Raw genomic sequence first — 5185 nt, 5'->3', positions numbered from 1 at the left:
ACACACACACACACACATTAATACAAACAACCACACAGCAGCGAGTTCCTCCTCAGCTCAGGGTTTTTTCAGGGCACGTCTGCAGAATGACAAATAGCCTCACTCTTGTGTAGATTTGCTTGGGACAATGACAGGAATGTGTCAAAACACAGCACAGCAAGGACAGATTATGTGGAGAGAGGATGCAATTATATGCGCACGCACACACACACACTACAACTACAAGGCCCACAAGGACATTTGAGGAGTGACAGATCACACTGCAAAGAAGCAGCAGCGGGTACAGCGTGTCAGAGTCCTCCCACTCATGTAATTGTCTCACAAAATAAATCCTTCACGCTACACACACACACACACTTCAAGGCGTTCATGTCTGAAGGAAACTGACACCAAATGCCACTTACCTTTGTGCCAAAATGTGTTAAATATGAAAGACATTACAGTGCAGAGTATATGATAAACTGTTAATAATGAAAAGTAAATCCGCTTATTTTTGTATGTACATTTTCTGGTGTTTTCATTTATTATAAAAACTGTCTGTGCCATTTAAAATAAATACACATTTAATCTACTTCTATTGAAGTACACTACTCCTGATTATCTACTTAACTACTTCATAATGTTGTTTATACCGTCAATGGTTTAGGGCGACAACTGATAATCGTCTCCTCAGCTGATTAATCTGTCGATTTGTTCTACCAGAGCGGAAAGTATTTTATTTACTCAAAGAAAGGCAGTAAATTCTCTCATGTGAGAACCTGCTGATTTTGGTACATGTTGTACTTTGCGATGAGGTCATATGATTTGAGTGGTTTTGTAATATTTGTTCTTGAAATAAAAAAATTATCTCAAGTTGGGAGTTATTACCAGAGCTCCTCATAAGCGTTGTTCCTTTCTTTTGACTAACCCTCCACTGTCCTCAATGTTAAGACATGTTTTACTAATTCATCTACATGAGATCGGTACATAAGAGGTCACTTAATGTAATGTGACAGACTTTGGATCCCCTCATCGATGGAGTGGACTCCAACAGGGTTAGTGATAAACTCATAAATCTAAAGTGATCCCATCATCTGTCTAGAACAGAAAGATATAGATCTGTTCTATGAATGATTATTGATCAGTGTTATAGTCAAATTTGAAACTGATTAGATTCTAGTGGTCAAAAGTGAAGGTAAACACGACCTCACTCAAAAAAGCCAAACACTTGCTACCTTTTATTACATTTCTTTATAAAACCTTCACGACATGTGGTGGTGATACTCGTTTATAAAAGCATTAAACAAGCAGTGTTTAATTCAGTGATAAACATGGAGGTGTTTATGAAATGAGATTCTAGATATTTGAACCTTTGCAAATAAAATCAGTCAGAAATCTTCAACTTTTACTCCTTCAGAGACGGAATGAGCTTAAAAAGTCACAGGTTCAAGAAAACAATTTTTATTTCAACATGAACGTATAAAAAAACTCACTTGACATCACGCAGGGAAAAGATCTTGGCATCATTATATTTACACAGCAGTTACAGAACCGTCACATGGACGTATAGAAAACGTCCTGAGCCTTGTCAAGTGTATAATTTCCAGTGTCGTTACAGGCCAGAGTGAAGTGAAGTCATGTGTTATGTATGAAAACATTATTCACCTGGAAGGTTTTCCAGTCTAAACTCCAGAACCAGATCGTGGCTGTAGACTAAACAGACATGAATTCACACCTACACACACACACACAGAAACTAGCTGAGACGCAGCTGCTGAGGTCGGGGGTGCAGTATCTTTATGAAAAATCACTTCTCACATGTTCGGTCGTTCGGAGCAGATTGAAATGTGGAGCTTCTCTCTTACCGCAGCAATAACGGAGGCAACAACAGTGTATCTCACTACACACAGCCTGTCCCGTCCCTGGTCCACACAGACCATCCCTTTAGACTTGAATGAACAGAACTGCTGTTCTCTAAACATCGCCAGTTGGCCTCGGCCGCGGAGTAAGAGCGCGGCCTTCTGGTGTTCACGCTACTCGGCGACTCTGCGGCGTCTCCTCTCCTGCCGGGGGAAAGGAGGTGAGCTCTGGACCCTCGTGAGCCCTCGTGAGCCAGACTCCTGTCATCTCCGTCTGTGGTCGGCAACCTGGAAGAGAAAGATACAGATTGGAGCATTGCAGAACATTTGGTACAAGCCCCTGGCTGCGTGTTCGTTTTCAACCTGATGTAAAGAAAACACTGATTAGTGTGTGAGTTCAATCCAAAAAGATGTTGAAGGACCAAAGACACAGAAGTCAACAGATACTGGATTTCTGAGGAGGATGTGAATACTACTAACTACTACTGATTATTGATTGTAGTCAATAAGTCCAGCTCTGCCAAATTAAAATCCTATCCTAATAAATTTGTTGATCTAAGTTTTGTCCGCATATAATTATTTTCCTTGATCTTTGAAAGTTTCCTGAACCTGTCCTGCAAATTAATTAAAAAGTTACATTTTGAAAGGAGCTATAATTGTTAAAATTGAAAAACAGCACAACACACAAATCACCCTGTAAAGATTAGTGTGTTGTCTGTAGTTCTGTTGGACCCGGGCCAGTGTTGTCCGTAGTTCTGTTGGACCTGGGCCAGTGTTGTCCGTAGTTCTGTTGGACCTGGGCCAGTGTTGTCTGTAGTTCTGTCGGACCCGGGCCAGTGTTGTCTGTAGTTCTGTCGGACCCGGACCAGTGTTGTCGTCTGTGGTTCTGTCGGACCCGGACCAGTGTTGTCTGTGGTTCGCTGGTGAGGGGACTGGACTCCTGTTCCTGCTGAACTGAGCCAGTGGTATTAGGACTGATAATCAGCTCAGTAGGCACAGGAGGCCGAGTCCAGATCCTTCTCATCGAGCACTGGTCGGCCATGAACGACCCATTGTCTTCTTTTTCTTACAGTGTCTGTAATGAAGTGCCATCGTGAGGCAGCTCTGCCAAACCCGTAAGGAACCTCGACACTGTAGCTGCACTGAGGCTGTGGGTGGTGAACGGTGTGGAGCGATCAAAATGATTCTTACATTGTTGGAATAAAACATAAATAAATAAAAGGGCTTCAAGGCTATTTTAGGATTTTGATCTTAAAAATCGAGATATAAATCCATCAGCATCACATTCCACAACCTTCTTAAGACCACACCCCCACATACTGCACGAGTTTACATAGAGGAAGCTGCATATACAATGGAGTCTCATGCAGCAGCTTCACATGGTCAAAGTGTGGCTGCGTGTAGAGAAGGAGGGATGGAGGGAAGGATGGATGGAGGGAGCTCAATAAGTTTATTTTTGGTGTCTTTCTCCCTGTTGCCTCGTGCTTTGATGTGCCGAGCACCATTTCCCTCCCATTAGAGTGTAATAAATCACCTTTCAGATACTGGCCCTGATCGCTATTCCTCTCCTCTACAGGCCTTTGATGGTCATTACTCTTTTAACAGGCCCTAAATATAGGTCTAAAAATGGCAGGCTCCACATGGCCCTCATTTCTAATTTACACATCTGTCCCCGTTTAGTCGCCATTTTGTCGTGGTGAATATAGAGCGTAATAATACCTCCTCGGGGCTCCGGTGCTGATCGCCCAAAAAAGACGGGCCAGTTTTAAAACACATTAACAGCCATCTGTCACTGTTTTGATTTGCATGACAATCAGGTGGAATGAAGGTGGACGCCCACGTTCAAGAGACATTTGTATGTTCAGTTGCTTTGGGTCAATACTGGAAACTTTCAGTCGTATACGATTCTTTGTTGAATTTGTTTTTCTGAGGTTTACGCACGGAAATGTTTTAATCATTATTTGGCAGATGGAGCAGATGTAAATAAACAATATGATAAACATGCACATATTGCTAAGTTTTTATTAATGAAGCTTATCGACTGATTCCAGAACGCTCCCTCACTAAACGCTGTAATACTGGAAACCAAGCATGTGGTTTGACCCTATTCCAAATTCTTGCCTTTTTCCGGGATCCCAGCTTTTTCTTTCTCTTATCTGAGACGACACAGTAAAAGCATTTCTCGCAAAGTAAATCTATTTTCAAAACACTTCAATTCACCCAGAAAATGACACCGACAGACCCAAGTGATGGAAGGCTCTGAAATCATCTAAAGATTTCCATCGGTGGCACCTCAGTCTTGTTTTCATGCACAGTGTGAGAATCCATCTGCTTTATGTCTGGATCCCTCCTTCCTCGAGCTGAGATTAGATCAGAAATCAATACAGATCAGCCGGGGACGTACAGACGCTACTTTTCACTGCCAAACTGATTTACAGTTTAAAAACTGAAACGTTAGAAGGATGATTTTCAGAACAGATTTCATGATCATCCTGTCCACCTTCTTTTACTCTGCTGTTTCTGGAATCTCTTTAGATCTGGTTCACTTAAACGTACAATATGTATCTTCAGCCGCTAAAGGTCTCTCAGTCAAAACAATAACAAAAGAGCTAGTCTGATGACATCATGAAACCGTGTGGGATTATGGGAGTTGTTGCCATTGCCGATGAAAATCTATCTGATGGGACTCACGTGCAAATCGTGTTCACGTGGGAGGTCCTGTGTTTTATTCACGTTACACAGTAAACAGCAGTGAATAATGCTGATTCATTATGAGTGACCAATACAATCAGAGAGAGGAAAAAACTGCCAACTGGCAAACTGGCTACGAGGAAGTTGTAGACGAGGCCAAGAGTTACATCCAACATGACCAAATTAAAAGACGATCACAATTAAACGTTACCTTGAATAAAATAGTGGATATTTCTGGGTTTGAACATTGTTGGAAACATTTGAGATTATTTAAGTTCACGAGTCAACAAAATATAACAGTTTTTTTTTTAGACATTGTCACATATTATTTCTTTAAACTGAACTGATGAGTTGTTTTGATCAGCTGGCGTGTGTTGGTCTTTTCCAAACATGCAAACAGAGCCTAACAACCAACTAACCCGAACCAGATAAAACCTTTTATCCGCGATTGGGTGACACGTTTGAAAAAAGGCATTAAAAGCAACTGGTCCCTGATTGATGAAATATCTGTCAGCAGTATTAAGTCTCCCCAGGCCTCATTAGCACTGGAAGTACAGTCTCTCTCCTGAGGTTCCTCGCTCTCACCTTCACTATAGAGCTACGGAGCGTGCAACCAGCGTCATCTGCAAAATAACGCTACTTTACTAAAACGAGAC

General features: G+C 41.7%; 1 protein-coding gene across 3 annotated transcripts in view; it reads right to left on the bottom strand.

Annotated features, from left to right (window-relative positions):
- Positions 1–1424: 1424 nt before the first annotated feature.
- LOC118115446 (aminopeptidase O (putative)) overlaps positions 1425–5185 on the bottom strand; it is a 70720-nt gene continuing 66959 nt past the window's right edge. For all 3 annotated transcript variants that reach the window (XM_035166590.2, XM_035166592.2, XM_035166591.2), the window contains one exon: positions 1425–2126. The gene's annotated coding sequence lies outside the window, so the exon portion shown is untranslated. The remainder of the gene's footprint in view (positions 2127–5185) is intronic.

Source organism: Hippoglossus stenolepis, chromosome 9, assembly GCF_022539355.2.
Source record: "Hippoglossus stenolepis isolate QCI-W04-F060 chromosome 9, HSTE1.2, whole genome shotgun sequence".
Classification (NCBI taxonomy): Eukaryota; Metazoa; Chordata; class Actinopteri; order Pleuronectiformes; family Pleuronectidae; genus Hippoglossus; species Hippoglossus stenolepis.
Note: the sequence above shows the minus strand (reverse complement) of the source record. Positions and strands in the feature narration are given on the sequence as shown.